Raw genomic sequence first — 25520 nt, 5'->3', positions numbered from 1 at the left:
TCCTGGGAATCAGAAAGATATGTCTACATGAAACAATAAAGGTTATATTAGAATTAATAAACTTTAGAAGACCATTTTAATCTTAATATATAAGCATACTACCTAGGCACACTGTTTAAATACATCTGCAACCTACTATTTTTAGATTTAGGTAAATCATTAATCCTTAAATTTGGAAGATTCCAGTGTTAGAGCTCTAGACTATGAAACTTGGATGTTTTTCTAAAATTTTTGAGTTTTTATCCAGAAATACATATTTTCCTGGCACTGAGAACTGCAAGAAATTTCACTTGGAGTCTCCAAATAGTCAGCCATGTGTGATGTCAACATCAGTGTAATAGATACTATCACAAACATCCTGTGACTTTTATTTTTTTTTTATACTTTAAATTCTGGGATACATGAGCAGAACGTGCAGATTTGTTACACAGGTATACATGTGCCATGGTGGTTTGCTGCACCTGTCCCCGTCATCTATGTTAGGTATTTCTCCTAAAGCCATCCCTCCCCTAGGCCCCGACTCTGCAACAGGCCCCCATGTGTGATGTTCCCCTCCCTGTGTCCATGTGTTCTCATTGTTCAACTCCCACTTACCAGTGAGAACATGCGGTGTTTGCTTTTCTGTTCCTGTGTTAGTTTGCCAAGAATGATGGTTTCCAACTTATCCATGTCCATGCAAAAGACATGAACTCATCCTTTTTTATGGCTGCATAGTATTCCGTGGTGTATATGTGCCACATTTTCTTTGTTCAGTCTATCATTGATGGGCATTTGGGTTGGTTCCCAGTCTTTGCTATTGTGAATAGTGCTGCAGTAAACATACGTGTGCATGTGTCTTTATAGAAGAATGATTTATAATCCTTTGGGTACATGCCCAATAATGGGATTGCTGGGTCAAATGGTATTTCTGGTTCCAGATCCTTGAGGAACTGCCACACTGTATTCCACAATGGTTAAACTAATTTACACTCTCACCAACAGTGTAAAAGCGTTCCTATTTCTCCACATCCTCTCCAGCATCTGTTGTTTCCTGACTTTTTAATGATCGCCATTCTGACTGGCATGAGTTGGTATCTCACTGTGGTTTTGATTTGCATTTCTCTAATGACCAGTAATGATGAGCTTTTGTTCATATGTTTGTTGGCCACATAAATGTCTTCTTTTGAGAAGTGTCTGTTCATATCCTTCACCCACTTCTTGATGGTTTTTTTTTTTTTCTTGTAAATCTGTTTAAGTTCCTTGTAGATTCTGGATATTAGCCCTTTGTCTGATGGATAGATTGCAAACATTTTCTCCCATTCTGTAGGTTGCCTGTTCACTCTGATGAGAGTTTCTTTTGCTGTGCAGAAGCTCTTTAGTTTAGTTAGATCCCATTTGTAAATTTTGGCTTTTGTTGCTGTTGCTTTTGGCATTTTAGTCATGAAGTGTCTGGCCATGCCTATGTCCTGAATGATATTGCCTAGGTTTTCTTCTAGGGTTTTTATGGTTTTAGGTCTTATGTTTATGACTTTAATCCATCTTGAGTTAATTTTTGTATAAGGTGTAAGGAAGGGGTCTAGTTTCCGTTTTCTGCATATGGCTAGCCAGTTTTCCCAACCCCACTTATTAAATAGGAAATCCTTTCCTCATTGCTTGTTTTTGTCAGGGTAGTCAGACATCCTAAACTTTTAAATTTAAGAATTTACATTTTTTTAAAGTAACTGACAACTGACAATCATTTAAAAATCCATAACTTAAAAAAAAAATTCCTCCTGTGTTTTCAACCAAGAGAAATGAAAATCTGTTGACACAAAGGCCTGAATATAAGTATTCATAACAACTTTCTTCTTAATAGCCAAATATTTTTAAAATAGCCTATCAGTGAAGAATAGATAAGCTGTAATATATTCCTACAATGGTTACTGCCCAACATAAGAATGACATATACACTGGAAACCACAGACATATCTCAAAGGCATTAGAATACATGAAATAAACTAGGTATAAGGGAATATTCTTATATGATTCCATTTATATCAAATTCTTTTTTTTTTTTTTTTTTTTTTTGAGACATCTCCTCACTCTATCACCAAGCCTGGAGTGCAGTGATGTGATCACAGATCACCATAGCCTTGACCTCCCAGGCTCAGGTGATTCTTCAGCCTCCTAAGTAGCTGGGACCACAGGGGTGTGCCACCACACCTGGCTAATTTGTGTGTGTGTATTTTTTTTTTAAGAGATGGGGTTTTGCCATGTTGCCCAGGCTTGTCTCAAATTCCTGGGCTCAAGTGATCCCCCCTTCTCAATCTAGTGCTAGGATTACAGACTTGAGTCATTGCATGTGGCCTGTATCATATTCTAAGACAGACAAAACTAGAGTGAAAGAAAGCAACTGCCGGGAGCTGTGGTGTGGGGCAGGGGTCACTGACTACAGCAGCATGCAAGGGAATTTTGGGGGTAATGAAATGTATTTTAATGGTAGTGTTGTGTACATGACAATATGTATATTTGTCAAAATGCATTGATTTGTACACTTAAAATTACTAAATTTTGTTATATGTAAATTAAACTCAATTAGATAATAAAAAATAAACTTTTGATCCTGAAAAAATACCTACATACATACAAACTACCTCTGAAACAAACTACTTTTTCAGAATTTCTAATTTAAATATTCAGAAATATGAATGATGATGAATTTTAACAAGGCTTACATAATTCAATTCTGTTTTGGATCATGCCTGAGAGGCATATTAGCTGCTGGACTTATTTGGATTTTCTTATCTCCTTTGCATATGAAAAAATAGGAGGTTGAGACAGAAACAAGATATGTAATTTATGTACAATGAAACTTTCTACTGCCCAGGAAATGAGGCTTTCTATTGTCCAATGAATGGTGCCTGGCAGCACAATTCACTGCTTCTGTCGATCATTCTTTTACCCTCAGAGCATCCTTAAAATGACTCAACAAGCAAACACTGTAAATATTCTCAGATGCAAACTCACAGTACCAGCTTCACAGAACACCTGCGGTGCAAGTAACTAAAAAATCCAGCTCAATTTGACTTTAAATACAAGGGAATGTATTGACTCAGGTGGGTAGTTCAGAAGCAGGCCAGGCTTCAGGGTGAATCTGAAGGCACAAAAAAGGCTCATAGGATGCTACCAGGACTCAGTCTCTTCCCAATTTTCTGCTCTGCCTTCCAGTGAAGTCAGAATCATTCTCGTGTGGCAAAATCTCAGGAACAATTTCTGAGAACATTCTTCACCAAGAGAACACGAACAAGCACACTGCTTGTTCCTAACAACCCTAGCACAACTTGTATTTGACTCTAGTGGAACAACTCAGACCCTTGCCCATCCCCAAGTCCATTAGGGGGACCAAGGGAGTGCTGTGTGGCACCTGGCATGAGCCTCAGTTATGCACCCACCTTGGGGCTTAATAACTGCTGACTGGGGTGAGACAGTGCTGGTTAAGTCAACCAGGACCACCATGTTTCAAAACCATGTGACTGAATAATTCCAGGGCTCTGTTAGGAAGGAGAAAAGGGATGCTTCTTGAATAGCAACACTCAACTACAATTTAATTTGTGGGAGCCGGAGGGCCCAGCCATAGAAATCTCTCACAGTTGCTTGGAATGAGAGCACTCTCAATACAAAAATCCTATGGCAACAACCCTATGGCCTCAAGGGTGCTTGCGGTGTGAGTGTGGAGGTGGGACAAGAGAGTGGAGAAAGAGCTCAGGGTCTTCTGAAGATGAAGCCAAGAACAGATATAGCACACAACAGCAGAGTGGAAAATGTTTAACCCCAAGAGATGCCACAGAGGCAGCTGAGCCACACCTGAACTCTAGAAGGGCTTGTGTTAGGGTTCAAGTGTCTAGGTAAGCAAGAGGAGATGGTGGGGAAGACACAGAGGTCGGTTCAAAGCACATTGGGAGGGCTGTGATCCCAAGATCCCTCAGTCCACACTGGCAGTCAAATGCTCTTCCCTGATGTCGGAGAAAAAGCAATTTATTTTCTTCAGACATCGAAACAACTTTCTAGCTCCAGGACGCACGAATAAGCTGCTGCTTATCGTTAAAAGACAGTATTTAGTGAAAATAATTTACTGAGCAGGGGATCCACAGACTGCTTTCCTCCCTCTTAGCTCCCCAGAATGCTAAGGTCAGGCTTGCAGTCTTAGGAGATTAGCAGCCTCTTTTGGAAGGATCTGCAGATACCAACATTTTCAGGGTTTCCTCCAGGTCCAGGGTGCCAGGCTCCTGTGGGCGCTCCTTTGGGGAAGCAAAAGAAGACTCCATCTGTGCACACAGAATGAGTTCATTATATTTTTCTTATTTTCTGTTTCTTGACGCTCCTGGCATCTGGTGTTTACTGGGAAAAGATTGCGCTCCCAGGGCCAGACAATTAAACTACTGATTGAGACCCATGCTCCTAACCACCTACTTTATCTGGCTCTGATACTGTGGAGACAATACAAATCCTTCCTTAATCACACCCCAGGGGTGAGGTACTAGGCAACTAGAAATGGCCCTATGCCCCAGAGTCTGCTGACTATTCATGCTGGACAGCTAAACCTGCCTGCCTGCTGTGCTGTCCCCACAGAGACCTACAGCAGAGTCTCTGTATACCTTCCCCTCTGCTCCTTCTGCCTCTGCCTGGGGGCATCCCTGTGCCTCTATTTCTAGGGATCTGTGAGGTATGAACATGTATTTCCATGGGACAGTCATCTACATGTCTGCAGGTCTTAACATCCTGATTAAAACAAATTCTGAGTACATTTTAAAACAGGCTTCAATGGAATTTTTAAAACCCTTATATGGAGATTTTAAACATATATGTAAATAAACAATGAATATAACAAACCGCCCATGTATCTATAACCCTTCAGAACCACCAGAAACACATGGGCGATTCTGTTCACGTCTATATTCCCAAATAAAAATTCATACATTGTGATTAGCTGATGTGTTTTTAAGTCTATATAATTTATACATTTCCTGTATCTCCTGTATCATTTTCTTGTAATTTGTTGTTGAAGAAGCTGCTTTGATTTTCCCAATTCTTGGTTTAAAATAGAATTTCTAAAAGAAAAAATAAAAGCAGGCGGAAGAACAAAATGTCGAAAAATCAATGGGATTTAAATGGTACAGCTGCTTTGGAAAACAGTCTGGCAGTTCCTCAAAAAGTAAGACATAAAGTACTCTTTGATCCATCAGATTCTATTCAAGTCTTCATACTGAAGAGAATTAAAACATGTAATCACACAAAAACTTGTAGAGCAGCATTATCCATAATAGCCAAAGTAGAAACAACAACGTCCTGTGATGGCCGGATAAATAACAAATGTTTTCCACACAATGGAATATTACTCCAGCCTCAAAAGGAATGATTGCCAGAGGTTGGAGGAGGAAAAAATGAAAATGCAGTTTCTTTCTTGGGTGCTGAAGATATGTTAGAATTAAGTAGTGGTGAAGTCATATTACTTTACTTCCAGAAAGTGCTAAATTGAACACTTTACATGAGTATAGTATGTGAATTATATCTCAACTTAAAAATCAAGAACATTTTTCCAGAAATAGGATTTATGAATTTTTCAGATTTAAAAGATCTATTGAGTTCCCCTCAAAATAAATTTCAAAGTTCTTCTACACTAAAAACACATTATTGTGAAATTTGATAACATCAGAGATAAAGATCTGAAAAGCTTCCAGAGAGGTGAAAAGAAAAAAGATCACCTGCAAAGAATCAAGAGCGAAAATGGCACTGAAGTTTTTGCTGAAATTCCTAGATATAATAAGAAAATGAAATTTGGCCTTCACATTCTGAGAGAGAAATAAATATATTTTAAACCCAACTAAACCATCAACCAGTGTGAGAATAGTGCACAGGCATTTTGGGACATGCACAGCATCAAAGCTTTACCTTAGATCAGGAAGCTTCACAGTAAAGTGGCAACCCTAAGAAATGGGAGAATGAATTCCAGAACAGGTGATCCATGCAGGAGAGAGGAGGCAGCATTGCCGAGAGCCGGGGTGAAACAATTCAAGCTGGAGACACTGAGACAAACACAGGAGCATGGCATTCTCTGAGAGAGCAGTGCCAGTGGTTCTGCACTGTGTTGCAGAGCTTAAATGTGGCATTACCTCTTACTGGTTTACAATGTGCCTTCCCAGGCCTGGCAGTGAGGAATTCACAAATCTGATGATGCAAATGATATGGCAACACTTGTGATTATAGACATGAGTGGTTGAATCACAGATCAGGTCCAAACCCAAATCCTCTCAGTAATTAACTGTGTGCTGTCATTTTAGTACTTGATCTCTCAGCATGCACTTCCTCAGATCGAATTAGGTATGGGAATATAAATTCATAGGAGTGTTACATAAAGGGGTAGTTTTGTACAATAAGCTCATTGACTATGAAATGCTTAGCATGGCATCCAAAAGTCCTCAATAGGAGTGCAACAATATCTTTTATTACAGGAAACACCCAACTTAGAAAATAGCATTCATGGGGGATTAAGAGAAGTAACTACAGTTGGGTGAGCAGAGGAGCCAGCGTGGGAGGCCTTTCTAGGTGAGGCATCCACCACATTTGAGAAGTGGGAGGCAGGGCCAGGCTGAACATCAACCAGGACGGGCAGAGATAAAGTAAACAGCTCATACCTATTCCTTCATGGGTCGGTTCCTTTCATTTCACTTTTGACTCTGATGCAAAGTGAACTCTTCTCTGTAAATGTCACTATTTCTTAATAACGTAAACTAAGTAAGTAGGATCAAAATATTCAATTAAATAAAATACATGCTCTTGTTACTGCAAAGGCAAATTAGGAAATATTTTGCAGTTGGTCATATATCCCACAATAACACAAATTCTAAAACTTACACTGTTTAACTGAACCACACCTCAAATAATCGAAAAATGGTCCTCCTAACCTCTCTCCCCAGCAAAGGAGGGTCTTTGGCTGCTAACCTGAGGCAGAGCCGGGGAGGAATTAGAGCCCACAGCTACTGCAGTGGCCAAAGCCTGAGGGCTGATGAAGCTGTTGACTAAATATTAGGGAATTGGGTTGACATGTTTGAAACATTTTCCAGTAACTGATTTATAAAATGGATCAGACTCATTGAAGGAGTTGGGGAATGGGAGCCCACCCCTCAGTCTCCAGCCTCCCCAAACTGCGTGTTTCGGAAGGCAGGCCTCTCATGGTTGAGCCATGAAACCAGCCGGATCTGCCAAGATGCGAGGGCTCTGCAATTTAGAAGTCAGTTTGGGCACAGCATGGCCCGGTGGTGGCTTGTGGCACATTACTCGGTCTGTCATTTGTTGTGTTGGATGAAGGGCACGCATTTTTTTACTTCTTATGCAGCAGGCTGGCTGTGTTCACCTGTGTTGTCTGAGAGTCAGCTCTTTTTTTTTTTTTTTTTTTTGAGATGGAGTCTTGCCTGTGGCCCAGGCTGGAGTGCAGTGGCGCAATCTCTGCTCACTGCAAGCTCTGCCTCCCGGGTTCATACCATTCTCCCGCCTCAGCCTCCCCAGTAGCTGGGACTACAGGCGCCCACCACGACGCCTGGCTAATTTTTTGTATTTTTAGTAGAGATGGGGTTTCATCATTCACAGGATGGTCTCAATCTCCTGACCTCGTGATCCACCCGCCTCGGCCTCCCAAAGTGCTGGGATTACAGGCATGAGCCACCGCGCCTGGCTGGGTCAGCTCTTTATTTCCAAGAATCCTGTCGCATTTCCTGGAGCCTATTGACCGGGGAAAAGATGTGTCAAAAGTTAAAAGTATGTTGGGCAAAGCCTTAGAAACACAGCTTTTCTGACAAAAACAAGCAATGGGGAAAAGACTCCCTATTCAATAAATGATGCTGGGATAACTGGCTAGCCATGTGCTGAAGATTGAGGCTGAATCCCAGCACTTTGGGATGCCAAGGCAGGCGGATCAAGAGGACAGGAGATCGAGACCATCCTGGCTAACACGGTGAAACCCCATCTCTACTAAAAATGCCAAAAATTAGCTGGGCGTGGTGGCAGGCACCTGTAGTCCCAGCTACTTGGGAGGCTGAGGCAGGAGAATGGCATGAACCCGGGAGGCAGAGCTTGCAGTGAGCGGAGATAGTGCCAGTGCACTCCAGCCTGGGTGACAGAGCAAGACTCTGTCTCAAAAAGAATAAATAAATAAATAAATAAAACACAAGCATGGCAAACAAGCATATGGAAAAAAAGCTCTAGATCATTGATCACTAGAGAAATGCTCTTCAAAACCACAGTGAGGCACCATCTCACACCAATCAGAATGGCTATTACTAAAAAGTCAAAAAATAACAGATGCTGGCAAGGTTACAGAGAAAAGTGAACACTTATACACTGTTGGTGGGAGTGTAAGTTAGTTCAACCATGGTGGAAAACAGTATGGTGATTCCTCAAAGAGCTAAAAGCAGAACTACCATTCAACCTAGCAATCCCATCACTGGGTATATACCCAGAAGAATATAAATAATTCTACCATGAAGATACATGCATGCAAATGTTCCTTGCAGCACTATTCGCAATAGCAAAGGCATAGAATCAACCCAAATGCCCATCAATCATGGATTGGATGAAGAAAATGTGCTACATATATACCATGGAATACTATGCAGCCATACAAAAGGACAAGATTAAATCTTTTGATTAGTATAGATGAAGCTGAAGGGTATTATCCTTAGCAAAGTAACTTAGGAACAGAAAACCAAATACTGCATGTTCTCACTTATAAGTGGGAGCTAAATGATAAGAACTTGTGAACACAAAGAAGGAGACAGACACTGGGGTCTACTTGAGGGAGAGGAACAGAAAAGATAACTATTGGGTACTGGGCTTAATACCTGGATGATGAAATAACATGTACAACAAACCCCTGTGAGATGTGTTTACCTATATAACAAACCCTCCCATGTACCCCCAAACCTAAAATAAAAAGTTAAAACAAACACAACTTTCTATTTTTTTTTGTCTTTAATACCATAAAGGTCATGGGCCATTTGCCACCTGAACAGAGAGTAACACATGGGTGGAAAGAAACTGAACACCCAGGGACACCAGAGACCATTCACTGTAGAGGAAGGAGGCAGTCATATCATGTAAGGCGAACTTCCTCCAGTTCCAAAGTGGTTCCCCTCTCCTCTTAAATGTGGGTGCCATGGAATTTAGGAAGTAAAGCAAATGAGAATGGTCCATAGGGGAGCAGTTCAAATGTGTGTAAAAGGATAGAGCAGCCCCACTGAGGAAGGAAGGCCGGACAAGAAATGGATTTGTAGGGAAGACAATGTGCACCCATCAGAGCTCTGATTCCTTCTCTTCCACTACCCTCCCCTGCCCACTAACATCGAAAAAGTATTGATGACAAGTGTTGGGCCGTAACACATTTCCTTGCTTTACAATCTAGATTTGGGGGGTTAAATTTCAGAGATAATGAAAACATCCCCCTTTAGTTAACTTTTAATTTCATAATTTTACCTTTTTAAAAAAATAGATTTGTGAACATGTAAAGAAAAGAGCATGGGAGTAATTTATAATCAACAAATATGTGTTCACTGGGTAAGTGACACTCACAGGGCATATGGCATACGAACATCCTGAGAGTAGGATTGTGGGGCATCCACTGGTGATTGTCCTTAGAGCTGGTGGGGGCCGAGCCTCCCGCTGTCTGTGCAATGCTGCAAGTACAGTCGGTGTCTCCTTTAACTTCACGGTGATGCCACAAGACAAACAGCATTGTGTTCATTTTCTGTGTAAGAGAACTAAGGCTGGGTGAGAGTATGCGAAGCTGGATCATGGATTTGTTTGGCTCCTTCTAGTTTCAAAACCCGTGAATATTTTCCTGTCTCTAATGCTAATCTTAGCACTGTATTTGGAATAAGCATATAAACATATAACCACAATCCACTCAGGTAATAGGCAATTAAATTATAAATAAATGCTCAACAAGATTATATGGTATTTTGAATGAGCTATATATAAGAATAATGACTGGTTGAAGTGTTATTCATAGGATAAAGTAGAAATCATTTAAATGGCTAACAGTATAAGGAGGGTTAAATCAAGCATCCAGGTGTGGAAATAGCTGATTTACATATATAGTTTATACTATGTAAAACATTTGTAATCTAATATTGAATGAAAAAACAGATATAATATTTAATGTATAGTACAATCGAAAATGTCTACATTTAGTTAAAAATGCAGGAATATAATTTTCAAAATTAGAGTGATAAAATTATGAATAATTTTTCTTTCTTTTATAACTCATTTTATATTTACCAAAGATCCTCCAAAGAGATTATACACTTTTATAATTAGAAAAAAAGTTCTTTGTTAAGGAGATCATAAATGATATAATATTTTAAATAATTTAAAAGTTGAGATTGTGAGGATTTCCAGGGACTCCTGCCAGCAGCCCACCTCGCATCATCATTTACATGGAATTGTTGGGACTGAGGTGATCTTATGCCTCTCAATTCCCAGCCAGCTTTCTCTCCCTCTGGCTCTTAGCCCTCTTGTTAAACAGAAAATAATCAGTGAGACAAATAAACACCCTAGTGTTCTAACAAGTTACACATAATTCTTTGCTTGCCAATTGTCTCCCTCAGAATTTCCTCATAGAGTCCATATAATCATCTATTTTAAATTCAGCTTTTGCCATTTTACAATCTGAGATGCAGGACTTTGCATAGGGCATGGATGGGTTTCCACAATCTGCACGAGGATGGGAGGAGAACAGGGCAGATCCAGCCCCGCTCACTGAGTTCTGGCTGGAGTTACTTGGCTGGACCTCACTCCAGAGAGAGGAGACCTTCCTCTGGTCCAGCTACCAAGACAGCCCCTAGTTGGAAAATCTTTTCTTCTAAGGTGAGATGCAGCCCCCACTGGAGAGGAAAACACCAGAGAGTTTTAAAAAGGAAAAACCAAGGGAAGTTGAGGAGCTTCTTGATAGGGGACACAGCAGAGTCCGCCCAGCTGGGGTGAATCGCCACAGTTCCCCAACAGGACGGCAGGCGGGAGGAGCAGCATGAGCCATCTGCAGTGACATTGTCTCCTCCAGCAGCAGCCTCCATCCAGAAATCCATCTCAGGGTCTGTCCTCACAGGAACCTGATGCCGGAGCTGTGCACTGAAAGGATTTGGACACAGGTATTTTGTGGAACTGGGCATTTTCCATGTCTTACTGGAGGTCATGGTGTGTGAACTTGATGGAGCTCTTTCTCATGGGCTTTTTTTCTAAGTGTGGGAGAGCATGGCCTGCATGACTGCTGGCTTCCAGCACGAGGCTTGTAAACCCAAGCCAGGGTGTGTAATTCACTGTAGCCCTTGACAGAATAGCAGGGGATAAAAGGTCGTTTTTTAATCTTCTGTTTATTACCCTCAGCCAATTAACTTCTATCTACAGTAGAAGATATTTTGCCATTTTTTTCAAAATGGAGAAATATCATGCTCTTTAAAAAGTCTTTTACAGGCACAGACTTCTCAATTTCATTACTTTAAAATCACTAAAAGATAGAAAAAAGTGAAATTTACGTATCAAAGACATTTTCTTTTGGCAAAATATTCTATTTTGGTTTGAAATGTTTGTGAATTTTCCATGCATGTGTCCAGATGCATAAGGAGTTTATTCATTCAATTAAGTTAAAACATTAGATAACATGGTACATTCAAAAAGTAGTGAGGACACATTTTGTTTCTGTCTCTTTAACTGAGAAAACTGGCTGATGCCTCCTGTGTGCGAGCACTGTGTAGCTGATGCAGATACGGAAACCGAGGTTTTCTTACTTCCTGCCGCTGGCCTGGGCACTGGAAGTTGACTCCAGGAGGGCAGGGTGTCTGTTTTTATTACCACTCAGCAAGTGTCACAAATACACACGGGTGTGTCTGCCCTATAGTGGATCCTGGCAGGCACTGTTCTTATTACCACTCAGCAAGCACCACACAAATACACACGGGTGTGTGTGCCCTCTAGTGGATCCTGGCGGGAACTGTTATTACCACTCAGCAAGTGCCACACAAATACACACAGGTGTGTCTGCCCTCTAGTGGATCCTGGCAGGCACTGTTCCTATTACCACTCAGCCAGCACCACACAAATACACCCTGGTGTGTCTGCCCTCTAGTGGATCCTGGCAGGAACTGTTATTACCACTCAGCAAGTGTCACACAAATACATACGGGTGTGTGTGCCCTCTAGTGGATGCTGGCAGGCACTGTTCTTATTACCACTCAGCAAGTGCCACACAAATACACAGGGGTGTGTCTGCCCTCTAGTGGATGCTGGCAGGAACTGGGAGCAAATGTGACCATAAAAAAATGAACGATTTAAAAAACACCCATTATCTCCAGAGGGGATTTAACTCTAACAAGAGGCTTTTTTTTTTCTTTTTTCAAATGGACTGATGGGTAAAAATAATAACTTCATGAACCAAAAACAAAGTAATATACTTTAGAAAGGAAGCAGGCTAGAAAACCCACAGTTGCAAAGCGAATAAAATTTCCAATTGCCTCTTTGAGTCCCTTCCTGGAAGTAGTCACAGCCGACTTCCTCCTCTGTTTTTTGTTTGTTTGTTATTTGCTTTTCTGTGGGGTTTTTGTTGTTGTTTGCTTTTTTTTTTTAAAAAAAAAAAAATCCCTTTCCGTGCTTTTTTGTCACAGAAGCCTTTGTCACTTCAAACACTGCAAGTGTTCTTTTAAAAAAATTATATCAACCTTTCAATTAAAATGCAACATGTCTGCAACCTGGTATCTAGAGAGGTGAGACGGACAAAGGAGCCCTTGTTACTGTATGTTTTCTTGCCCCAGCCTTCACCTTGCACACAGCAACAGACAATGCACAAAGCCACTTCCTTATGGACTGAAATTCTGATCCTTTTATGACTGGCCTTTCCATCCTTCACCTTCCCCTCTCCCACTCTGTGAATGATTGTATTGGACATTTTTGTTTTAATCTCAGTGACAGGGGAACACAGGTAGCTCTAATATAACTGTGACCCAGATGCTTCTGTTTCTAGCATGTATTTATTTTGTAGCAAACATTTACATGCATCATTTTTCACTGTCTTTTGAAAATAATTAGGCAATATCTCATCTGAGGTAGAATGTTTCTAGTGGTTGTGTTCTGAGGGAAAAAAACTAATCTGTTCTCTTTCCACTGCATTCCAGGAACAGTAAGAGGACCTTTTGCTTGAATAATTTTTATCCACACTACAGAGTGGGTAATGAGCAGATTATGTAAAAACAATTCAGCTTCACTTCAGTAACAGCCTCCTCAACTCATTTTTTCTCAACAAACTTATTTTTCCAGCAGAAGAATCCCAGGCTTCTTAGAGAACCTGGTGACTTTTTGCACCTTAAATCAGTGAAATCATCATGTTTTCTTCTGCCGTATCCATAGTTCAAACAACGATGCGGCAAAGCCAGATTCATTCCTGAAGGAACCCAAGAAATTCCTCCTTTCTCTCTCTGGAATGAAATGAATTCTCTAGACCATCAGTTCTAACCTTCAAAAACCAAATCTGTTTGTGAGATCTCCTTCAAATACTACTGTAGACCCCAGTGTTTATTCATCAAATTTTTTGAATATTTGTGTTATTTGGAATCAATTTATTTGTAAGTTTAGTATTTGTATTAATATAAGGGAGAAATGTTTAAATCTGTCTATACCATATGTGCCTCTGGCTTATTGCCCAATTAATTTTAGCCTCAGGCTAAACTTTGGTTTCTGTCTTTAATTTTTGTCAGAACAAATATAAGTGATCTCAAAACATGTGCTTTTATTGTAGGGACTCATGCTGCCATCGCCATTCCTCTCTCTTTTCTTGTAATCTGGGTGGAAATTCTTTAATATGAACATTTCAACCACCTTCACTCTCCCATATCCGCTATCAGCATAGTCAAACTTATCCAGCCAAGGCTGTCATCTTAGGCCAGGGATTTTTTTAGGAATCTATTTTGCTGTGATATGGCTGGCAACCCTTTGACTCACTTTATCACCCCAGGGTTCTTTTCATTTTAGGAGCCCAAGAGGGCAGAAAAAGAAGTAGGCGAGCAATTAAACCCTCTGAGTCAGGAGCGTCTTCCCTTGTGTTAAGCAGCATTGTAGAATATTGTATTTAGTAAGCTCCTAGCAGATGAGCCATGTGACTGCCGAGCACACATGCCTGCTTGCTGCTGTGAGCTCAGACACCATCATCATTACTCCTTTCCACCTCTGGAGGGAATTATAAGGGCCACTTAATAACCTGTAAATCATAGAGAGTTAAAGGTGTTTCCCCAAAATGCTGATGACAGAATGAAAGGTGAGGAGTGTTAGCCACAGGTCAAAAGTGCAGGAAAGTCTCTCAATGTGGGTTGTTGAAGAAATGTAGGTCTTTTTTCTTTTGGAAGTCTCACTAGAATGGGGTCAAGGACTCTGCCCATTCTAGGATGAAAAATTGGGATATTAGACACCCTCAGATATTTATCCCAAGTCTTCATTTAGGGCTTTTAATTAGTTTGTTCAACCATCACAATCTCAAATGCTAAGCAGGGCATTTGAATCTCTCCACAGTCCAAATCAGCACCGTCTTTTAAAGTTGAGTTTCTCATTATTCTGACCTGATATACCTTATTTATCCTACAACCACCCAATAACATATCATGCTGTTATCTTTGAGACAACACTTGAATTTTACTCAACCTGGAGTGTTCTTCACATGTCTTGTCCAGATCCAGTTTGGACTCATTCTTCAGCCTTGTATCAGTCAATGGGAGCTAGGTTAAACTGTGGTGACAGACAACCTTCAAATTTCAGTGGCTCAAAAATCTTCTTCCTCATTTATATACATCTCATCGTGGGTCAGGTGAGAGGTAGCTCTGTGCTGTATCATCCTAACACAGGAATCCAGACGGAAGGAGGGACCATCTATAAGATCCCCATTGCTACAGAAAAGAGAAAAAAGCATGTGGAATAGAACTCTGTGTCTTGGAAATTTCTCCTGAAAAAGTCACATGTTATTTTCTTCTCACCTCCATTGGCAAAGAAAAAAAAAAAAAAACTGTCATGTGGCCATGTGAAAATTTAAGTAGGTGGGATGGAAGAGTCAGAATACTTTCATAAAAAGTGAACTGAAAATATTTGGAGAACAGCACCAATGACTATCATGAATGCCAACATGCATCCCAAACAACCCAGTGCTGTCATTCTCCAAACTTTTTATGTCTTGCAAAGTATTAGAAATTATCTGAAGCCTTACCACTCAGAGGGACTGCAAAATACATAATGATATCTCCTTTAGGATGTCCTTAGAGAATTCAAAGAAAAGAAGTTAAATAATTTAAAAGTGCATTTGGGTACAGATATTTACCACTAGAGGGTAAGACTAGAGATAGATGACAGTCTCGTTTAAAAAAGGGCGAGAAACGGGAAGGTATGTATGCTAATCTCCAGAGACTTATAAAAGAAACTGTGCCACCTACTGCGCCTTTAGGGGAAGGTCTGGAATGGCCACCCCCAGGCCAGCCTCGTGAATATTTGAAAGGGGAGACTGAGACCCGCCCCTTGCCGCTCCCATTGTTGCAGGCCCCGCCAGTAACTATGGCGAAGGGAAGCTTCAGGCTTGTCCAACAGCCAATTAGGATGAGGGAATGATCCAGGCTTGCCCACCTGTTAGTTATGGTAGAGGAGTGCTGCGAGCGGGTCCAAATACAAATATGGCACAGGGACAATCCAGTTATCCATTCGCCAGGCACAAGAAATGGGAGATTTGAATGCTTGGCAGTTTCTGGTAATTATTTCACCAGCTGAGGAGGCCAGAGAACTTACTCAAGCATGCTGGGAGCCATTTCCTTTTAAAATATTAAAAGACTTAAAGCAAGCAATTGGACAATATGGGCCAAATTCCCCTTATGTTCATTCCTTGTTACAATGTGTGGCTTATAACAGACGCTGAATACCTATGGATTGGGAGGCACTAGCCCTTCCACTTTCCACCATGAGGTGAAAAAGACTGAGACTCCACCAGATGCAACTGCCCAATCTCAGACATTCCAGCCACCAATATTGTGAGCCAAAAGGACCTTTTTTACTTATAAATTACCCAGCCTCAGGTATTCTGTTACAGAAGCACAAAACAGACTAAGACACAAATGTAGGAAAAAACTCACTGAAGGTGTAGGGAAAATGGTGTTGACCTAAGTCACTTTGAAAATGAATAGAATCCGTATGCTGAAGGCAAATGAACTATACTTCATCACTGGATTCCATTTTATAAAGTTCTTTCCAACAGAAGCAATTGTGAACAATTGTAAAACCACAGTATCTGTATCTGGAATAAAGCAATGACTTACATAAGTCACAGATGGTAGGAACCAGGTTTCTCACTGTTGAAGTGGGAGGTTACAAATTAGCAAGGGGAGAAGGCTAGAATGATTCATGTGCTAGTAGATCAGAGGTGGAGACATGAATGTAAACTTATGTTTAGTTTAATATAGATACACACAGTTCTACATAGAAAACTTTATGATTAGGTGTGTATAGGTAGGTTAGACATACACATATACTTCCTAGCATTGCTAATGAAGAACAAGTGCTATTCAACAATGTGCTCATTCGGCAGCCAGCTGTAAGTTTTCCTACCAGTCTGAAAGGAATCAGGCTCTTTGAAGAAATGTCTGATACTAGAACTGGGACAGTAAATATAGGAGTCAGGATAATCTTGAAGTATCAGAAAGTAAGTAAGTACTAAAAAAAATTAAAATATATCAAAGAAAAATAATAGCCAATAAAAACAGCTACTGATGGCCAACACAGGAATGAATTGTAGTGTTGAATAATAACTAAGCCAAAAGTAATTATCTAGGTGTCTGTATTTGTATACACAGGTGAATAAGAAAATGGAGTTGCATAGAAATCTCCCTTGCAAAAGAATTCCAAACAATTGATGTAGACACTCAGCCATCAAGAATGGAGCCAACACCTCACTCCGTAGGTGTGGGCTCCGCACAGTGACTTGCTCCAAAAGAACCAAAACACATGCAGTATGGGCAAGGAGGAAAAATAACTTCACAGTGGAGAAACCTGACAAACAGTAGCTCTGCCAAATGATCCAAGTGAACATCAAAGGTGACAGTTCACCTTGAGAACATGCAGTGACAATGGGGGACATTCTACAAAATTCCTGACCAATCCTCCTCAGTAATGTCAAGGTCATCATGACACGGAAAGCCTGACACATTGTCACAGCCAGGAAGAGCCCACAGGGACATGATGACTACATGTCTTGCGGGATCTTGGATGGGATCCTCGGTCAGAGTAAGACAGAACCAAGGGCATCCAAATGAAATATGAACTTTAGTTAATAATAGTCTATCAGTATTGGTTCATAAACTATGACAAATTATGTAAGATATAATAAGCCATGTGAGATACACTGATTGAAGATGTTAATAAGAGATGAAACTAGGTTGCAGCTACATGGGAAATCTCTGCATTTTTGGGGGGGCAATTTCTGAGTAAGTAAAAAAATGATGTAAAATAAAACTTTATTTAAAACAGTTATATTTTTTAACACTTCCTTGTTTAATTATTTATACCATGAATTACTAGTAATTGACACTGTTAACTAGTCCTGGTTTTTAAAATAAGAGCATTTATGACACAAAAAATTAAACAGAGCAGATTGATATATAAATCAAAACAAAGGCTCTTTACATGCTTTCCGTTAGAGTAGTCACACATATGTGTAAACTTAATTATCATATTTTTTTCTTGTGTTGTGGTTGTGTCCCAGGTTCATTCTCTAAAATGCTGTTCACCTTAGACCAGGAAAAAAAATAACCTTATAGGCTCTGTTTCAATTCATGGCTAAATATTTTCAAAAGAGTGACTTTGTAAAAATATGTTCCAATGGAAAATTGATTCATTATGATGGGATCACTTATTCCAAAGACTTCTTGTCTTTATTTTGTGCCCATGCCTACCTTTTAGGCATAATACAACAGAATCAAATATTAGCCACTGGGAAAAAATATTCAAAGAAAGAAAGAATGTGGAGAGAACTTATGACATTGATGATTCAATGTTTTACCACAATGCTTTCTAAAACAGAAGAGTGTAAAAGGATATTCAAAGTCAATTTCCTCAGTGAGGCTTTGCAGAAAATGAGGAAACTAAGGAAACAAAAGTGGCAGGACATTCTACAGGTGATTTTAGATGTAGCTATGTTTTACGGGAAAAAAATACTTTTACCTTTTAAAGAATCACAAAGAATTATTGGAAACCCAAACTCTGGAATGTTTGCAAATTTAGTTGAGCTTCTGTGTAATTATGTCTATATAGCTAGCCACAAAGTTGACGATTTTTTAAAAATCTGTGCCTTATTTGTGTAATAAAATATGCAATGAATAATTAATGCTCATAGGAAAACATGTTAGACCTTGTGAAAGGAAAATCAATCTTGGGGACCCAAAATCACTAAACTAAAGGGAGAAGTCAAGCTGGGAACTGCTAAGGGCAAATCTGCCTCCCATTCTATGCAAACTCACCCATCTGCTCACTGAGAGAAATGCATATCTGATTGCCTCATTTGAGGAGACTAATCAGCAACGCAAAAGGATGAAACCATTTGTCTCTTACCTACCTATGACCTGGAAGCCCCCTGTCTGGCCTTCTCAATTTTCTAGACTGAACCAATGTACGTCTTACACATATTGATTGATGTGTCATGTCTCCCTAAAATGTATACAACCAAGCTGAGCCCCTGCCACCTTGGGCCCGTGTTGTCAGGACCTCCTGAGGATGCATCACAGGCATGCATCCTCAAGCTTGGCAAAATACACTTTCTAAAAAATCTGAGAGTTGTCTCAGATTTTCAGGGTTCACACATGTAATGTAGGATGTCAATGTTTATAAAACAGACATTGTTCTATCTACTATTACAAATATACTGCCAATTAACCTTAGACTTTCTCAACAAAATAAAAAATGTTGATGAGGTACAAATAATGTATTTAAACTTAAATAATATTGCAAGTTTTAATATGGCTACTTTTCAATTTTTCAATACTATTTTTTACTACTTTAACACTGTAAGAAAAATTAGTAATTAAAACATGAATAAAAGTGTTTACAGGGGGTGCACATGTTTCCTCCAGCCTCTGCCCATCCCCAGCTTTCATCCCAACTGTCCTGATGGTGGCTCTAAGCATTTCTGCTTTCTCTGTACCAAGACCTCTCCCCAGAAACAAGCCCAAATCTTACCATATGTTACGGCAGGCTGTGATGATGAACAGCAGCAGCCAAAGCCTCAAGGCAGGGAGGCTTTTGTAAAACAAGACTTGTAGAATGTAACATGTGAAAGTAAAGCCCATAGCAGAGCTCCCTCCTCAGCACATGGGGAGCAGACAGGGAGCTTTTGCCTCACCTTCCTCAATGGCCTGCAGCCACATCTCCCCAGGTCAGTCTTAAGGACAACGAAACTCTGGTCTTCAAGGTGGACACGCTACTAGGTGCTCCAAAGCCATGGTGACCCACTCTCAGGTGGGTCCCGAGGAAAGCAAAGCTCTGGTTCTAGTCCTAACCCTAACCCTGTCCCAAGACTTTGACCCTGAACCTAAACCCTGATCCCTACCCTGGTCCCTAATTCTGATCCTTACTTTGACCCTGACATTGATCTTGACCCTGACCATGACCCCACCTCAAACTATACTTTTGGCCCTGACTCTGAGCATAATCCCTGTTTTTATATTTACGATCTATCTCTAGTCTTTTCTTTAGTACGGCGGTGCCATAGCCCAGAGCTTCTCCCTCCATATCTGCTCCCCAGGAGGCTCCCTAGGAATGGGCGCTGGAGATCCAGCCCCTCTCCGTGTGTGGTTTTCTTTGAGTCCAAGGTAGGTTTGGCTCAGAGAAGAAAACAGGCATCCGGGTTAGGTGCCTCTGACTGCTTGCTTGTGAAATGTTTAATGATAAGGTGCCTTCCAAACTAATTTTACACATTGATAGTTGTAGCCTGAAGTATCGCTGCAGTCATAAGAACAAGAAACACTCCCATCAAGTAGATAGGCAGAAGAAAGCCATAAAAGTTTAATAAAGCACAAATAAAATGGTGTTGTAAGAATGTACAGTGGGAAATGCTCTCAGTCCAGCCAGATTGGCTGTGGCATCCTCCTGTAAATACATTTAGCCACGTGTGGCCCTGATCGCAATCACTACTGTGAATTGCGATCCAGAATGTTCTTGGGGGTCGATGCCTGGACTGTGCCAGCAGATGAGTCTGATTTGACGTCACGGTGGTGATGTGCTTAACACAGCCAGCTGAACTGAAGGGTGGCCACCCGTGCACTCGCCACGTGCAGCCATTATTCTTGTGATGGAGTTGCACGGGGTGCAGCTTGTCCACCTGGGCTACTTAAAGTACCGGGAACCCAACCACGGGTGGGTGCCTCCCGACATGAAAGCTGACTTTTTCATCCAGGGCCCTCTGGCGCTGCAGACTCTGAGTCCACGGGGAGGCACCGGAGTGCTCTGCTGGGCCATGGAGGTCCCCGAGCAGGTGGTCACTCATTGCTTGTGGAGTGGTCCATGGCCTGTGAGTTTATTCCCCGGGTCTGTGTGGGTGAGATTAACCAGTTCACAGCTGGGCACGTACCCCTTACACAGGTGACACTAGTTAAAGTGGAATCTATATTAACTCACACGGGAGTGTGTGAGGAACCGGGAGGGTGGGGAGGTTTGGCCCTAGCACTAGAGCCTGGGCTCCTGACATTCTGCGTCTTCCTGTTGGGGGGCCGTCAGGGTCACTGTGGGTCCTGAAGACAGTAGGTGCCATATGGACCAGGGGATGCAGAAGCCTCTAGAGGCTGTGGGAGGCAAGGAGACGGTCGCTTCCCCAGAGCCAGCCCTGCCGACACCTCGACGTTAGCTGGTGGGACCTGTTTTGGACTCCAGCTTCCAGAAATGTGAGAAAATAAGTCAGTGTTTAGGGCGCTAAATTTGGGGTGATTTAGTGGAGAAATAGAAAACTAGCCCACAAAGGTGCACGCATTGAAATGTGCTCTGTCCAGGTGTTCACAGTGGCGTGAGGGGGATGGCATCAGGGTTCTGGGAACTGTGCAGTTTTACTGAAGGAAGGGGGCTCGCCACGCCTTTCCTCATGTAACTGAAGGTATGTATGCCTGCCACACTGCCCAGGAGACAGGGACTAGAATTCTGACTTTATTTCTTATGGGAACCAAGCCACAGTCAGAACACGGTGAGGGCTGAAATGAGCTTCCTACAGCCTGAACTGGGAAGAGGAATCGCAAGTAGCTTGTTTTTTTCTACACAGACCTGTCCTTTCAGGTTTTGTTAAGTTCTGGAAAAAGGGAGAAGCCAGGCACACCTCGGCGAGGGACGGTGTTTCTGGAGGTGGTGCGGCTTCAGCCTGAACGTGGCCGTGTGGTTGGGAGGCTCAGAAACTGCCCTCCAAGGGCACTCATCTATTCCTTATTGCACTAATACCTCGTTTACAGAAATCCACAGAAATTACAGTGCGGGAGGCCTCTGGTCTGGATGGGTTTGTGTGGACCGAGGTCACGGGGTGTTGTCCCAAGTGCTTATCCTGATCTGGCAGAGGCTCTGTTCCCAAATAATTATTCCACAGTTTCAGAGCCTATATCTGAGTGATAGTCTTTTAACTTTGTTGCATAAAAGTAAACAAAGTATGTCTTGAGGGTCTAAAAATCTATTTAGTAGTCATGGCTTTAAACTCATACATGGGGCTTTGGGATGGAGTGAAAACCACCGTCACCTGCGTGGACGCTGCGTGGTATTTTTAGCGTGGTGGCCTGCTCATGCCTTGAGCTCCATCTGCAGTGTGAGCAACAGCTGTGCATTTGAGAAATGTAGGCAGGTCAGCTTGCTCCTCCAGGGGCCTGCAGGCATCCGGGTGAGGGGCCTGGGATGAGGCCACATCAGTGGGAAGGAGCTTGGTTGTGTCAGCAGATATGTCTGCCTCTACAGGCCCGCAAGCCAGCCAGAACCCAGTTTTCCTTTGGTCATCTAATGCCAGAAAAAAACCTGTTTCTTGGAGATTCTCGTAATTTATATTAATGAATCATTTGACCATAAATAAAATGTTATAAATGCATGAGGCTTTACAATTTGGCAGATGTGTAACTCACATGTCATTATATCAAACTGTTGAAGATATTTGTTTCACTTGAAGATTTTTAGCATTTTATGTGCAAAGCAAATGCCAGTAGCATTTTGAAGGAGTATTTTGGAATTTTAAACACAGTGGGATAGTGCTGGGTCTCTGGGATACTGGTGAGGTGGACGTGACCTCAAGCTCTTGTAGCTTGCAAGCAGGATTGCTAAATTGTCACACCTGCAGTGCTGGAAAGTCAAAGTGGATTTCTGTAAATGAGGTATTAGTGCAATAAGGAACAGATGAGTGCCCTTGGAGGGCAGTTTCTGAGCCTCCCAGACACCCCAGGAGGAAGCGGGGTGGGAGGCAGTTACCCACCAGAACCTGGACGGTGGACCGGGTTTGCTGGTGGCCCTGCTTGGCAGGTCATTACGTGCAATAAGAAACAGGTGAGTGCCCTTGAGAGCGGTTTCTCGGCCCCCTTCAGAACCGCAAGTGGAAGACGCTCCAAGGTTGGGGGGTGGGGGTTCGGTTATCCACAGGAGCCTGGATGGTGGAGCTGGGTTTGCTGGTGGTCCTGCGTGGCAGGTCATTACATGCAATAAGGAACAGGTGACTGCCCTTGAGGGCGGTTTCTCGGCCTGCTTCGGAACTGCAAGTGGAAGACGCCCCAAAGTGAGGGGGCGCTGGTGGTCGGTTATCCAGTGGGGCCGGATTTGCTGGTGGCCGCTGCGTGGCAGGTCACTGCGTGGAGCGATGGGAGGTGAGTGGAGTGGGAATAGAGGATGCACCCTCCACAGCTACTGCTGGGAGTTGGCTCTGGTAGCAGAAGGGGCATAGATAGAGGGATTCCCATCAGGGGCAACACGACTGGGGTCCCACGTGTGCTGGACGCCGAGGTGTGGCTATATGTAATCTCAGTCTGCACAGCCGTCCTGGTGAGTGGGTTCAGTTACCTTCCCATCTCACATTTGAGAAATCTCGGGGGCTCACATCACAGCTAGGTGGGTTGGAACTAATGTCTCAGGCAGGACGTTGGCCCCAGAGCCCAGATCTTACCCCCACTCTTTTGAGTCCACCAAGCTTGTAGAGAGGGTTGTGTGGTGGTGGGTGGCGGCTGAGAAACCAACACAGTAGAAGAGGGGGAGGAAATAAACCAGGCAGGAGACACAGGCAGTGCTTGGGAGGTCTGCACGGGGTCTGGGTGTGGGGGACACCTCTGGGCCTGTGAACCCCGTTCTGTGCTCCTGGCTTGCCCAACCTTGGCCCTCAGCCACATGCTGCGTGCTTTAGGTGAAATCTCAGTCCCTCGTGTGGTGCGGGCATCTTTTCTCCCTGGCTTTGCCTCTCTTTAAATCACGGAGTCTCAGTGGGGATGGCGGGGTGGTTGGTGGTCCATGGAATTTGCCCTCCACCTCCCCATCCTTGTCCTGTCCTGTCTGGCCTGTTACCTGAATCTGTGTCTCTTCAGAGCCTGCAAATGAGTGGAGGCCACGGCAGCCTCTCGCTGACCGACCTCTCAAATTTTTTATTCATCAGAATCGTGTTAAATGCTGATTCCTAGGCACCCCATTAGACTCTACGCCTGCCTGGCATGGGTACTTTGGGGAAGGTACAGAGGGTTGCTGGGCTGTTCCAGGAGGGAATTTGCATTTGTAGAATGTCCACTGTGGTCTTTCCAGCACTCTACTTTCCACGCACACATGGCATTAAACCTGGAAGACCTCTGGGTGCTGTGCTGGTGAGGAAGCCCCGGCTGGACGAGGGGCTGCTGGGGCTCGGACTTGATTCCTGGGCTGGGGGCTGCGGGCTTATTCTCTTCAGTGGGCCTGCTGATGGGATGCCCTGAGAAGTCCTGCTGTGCACTCAGGGGAAGGTGCAGAGACAGGCTCAGAAAAGACAGACCATGGATTTAAAAATTGCTACTGGAAAATCTTTTATGAGCAAAGTAATTTGCATCTAACTGTAGACAATCATTGCTTGAATAATTGGTTTGTTTACAAAGTTGGTCCTATGAACAGATTAAAGTTTTCATTCATGCCTTATCTATAATGTAAATAGCAGGTATTACTGCAACCTAAATTAGCTTTAAATTTCGTATCAGATTGCAGTCCAGATTACAAATGGCTGCTTGATAATCTAATTGATAAAACGGAGGAATTTAGTGCTTGGAACCCAGAGTGAAGGGAACAGAATTGCTTTGGTTTCTCAAAAGTGTGTTGACTGAGTGGTGACCTGGGGTGAAGAGAAGTGGCTAGAGTCATTACACTCGAGATGATCTGCCCCCGCCTTTCTCAGCTGTCTTCTGGACAAAACAAAAGGGTGATAAATGAAAAAAATTCAGCGCTGAGTTCGTCTATGCCCTGAGCTTCTCATACGGTCATTAATGGGCTGTATCTGTGAAGCCTCCATACAGGCACAAAGGAATTAGGCTAGAGTAAGGCGGCCGGCGACCTCTGGCATCTGGACTGTGTGTCATTTCCTAAAGCCCTTTCGGGTGAAATGACAGTCGCAATGTCGTTGTTTGGAGGAGTGTAATCTCACGTATGAGATGTAGATTTTAAATGATGCAGATTTTAAACACCAAAGTCAGGAAGCTTGGTGGGAGTGGCTGTCTTCCAAGTGGTTTTCTGTGCTGCCATGGATGAGGCGTGGATGTGTCATCTGTTGGTGAGATCCACTGGTGAAGGGGCTAAGCAAACCATGGAGGTGGGGGGATGTGAAGCTGCATCTCTTCTGGCATCCCAAGGAAATACATTTTGTAAAACTTGTGAATTTGACCCTGACCCTAACCCTGAGTGTTGAAGTCTGGTGCAGTGTCTTGAGCCCTCTTCTGCATTGAGGGTGAGTGACTGTAAATGACCGATTCCTCAGTGGTGAAAGTTCAAATTTAGCTTCCCTGAGGAAGCCAGACCTCAGTCACCCGTGTCTCCATTAGCACTGCGGCCCCTACGCGGGTGGCTGCAAGTTTCCAAGCCTTCCTTGGAGAAGCAGCTGTGAGGTGCTTGGTGATTTGACAACATCAGCCACCTTCTGTCTTCTGTCTAATCACGGTAGAAATGATTCTCCTACAAGGAAATGGATCTGATTTCTTCCTGATCGTTGGAAGAAGCAGCCCACCTAGGGACTGCACCGTCCTCTGCACTTTCACAGCGAAGCCTGTGTCTGTCTCCGAGAAGTGTCATGTGTGTCGTGGGAATTGCCTCCTTAATTCTTCCTGCTTTTGAGGGCTCAGGTAGCTCTGCTGTTTCACCCGGGATGAGCAGCGGGTGGTCTCTGGCTGCTGTGGGACCAGGGCTTGTGTTTCACCCGGGACGAGCAGCAGGTGGTCTCTGGCTGCTGTGGGACTAGGGCTTGGGGGTGCATCATCACATCCGGTGGCCTGTCCAGGTGGGCATCATTG

Source organism: Papio anubis, chromosome 15, assembly GCF_008728515.1.
Source record: "Papio anubis isolate 15944 chromosome 15, Panubis1.0, whole genome shotgun sequence".
NCBI classification, from domain to species: Eukaryota; Metazoa; Chordata; class Mammalia; order Primates; family Cercopithecidae; genus Papio; species Papio anubis.
The sequence above is the reverse complement of the archived record's forward strand: the minus strand, read 5'-3'. Positions refer to the sequence as shown.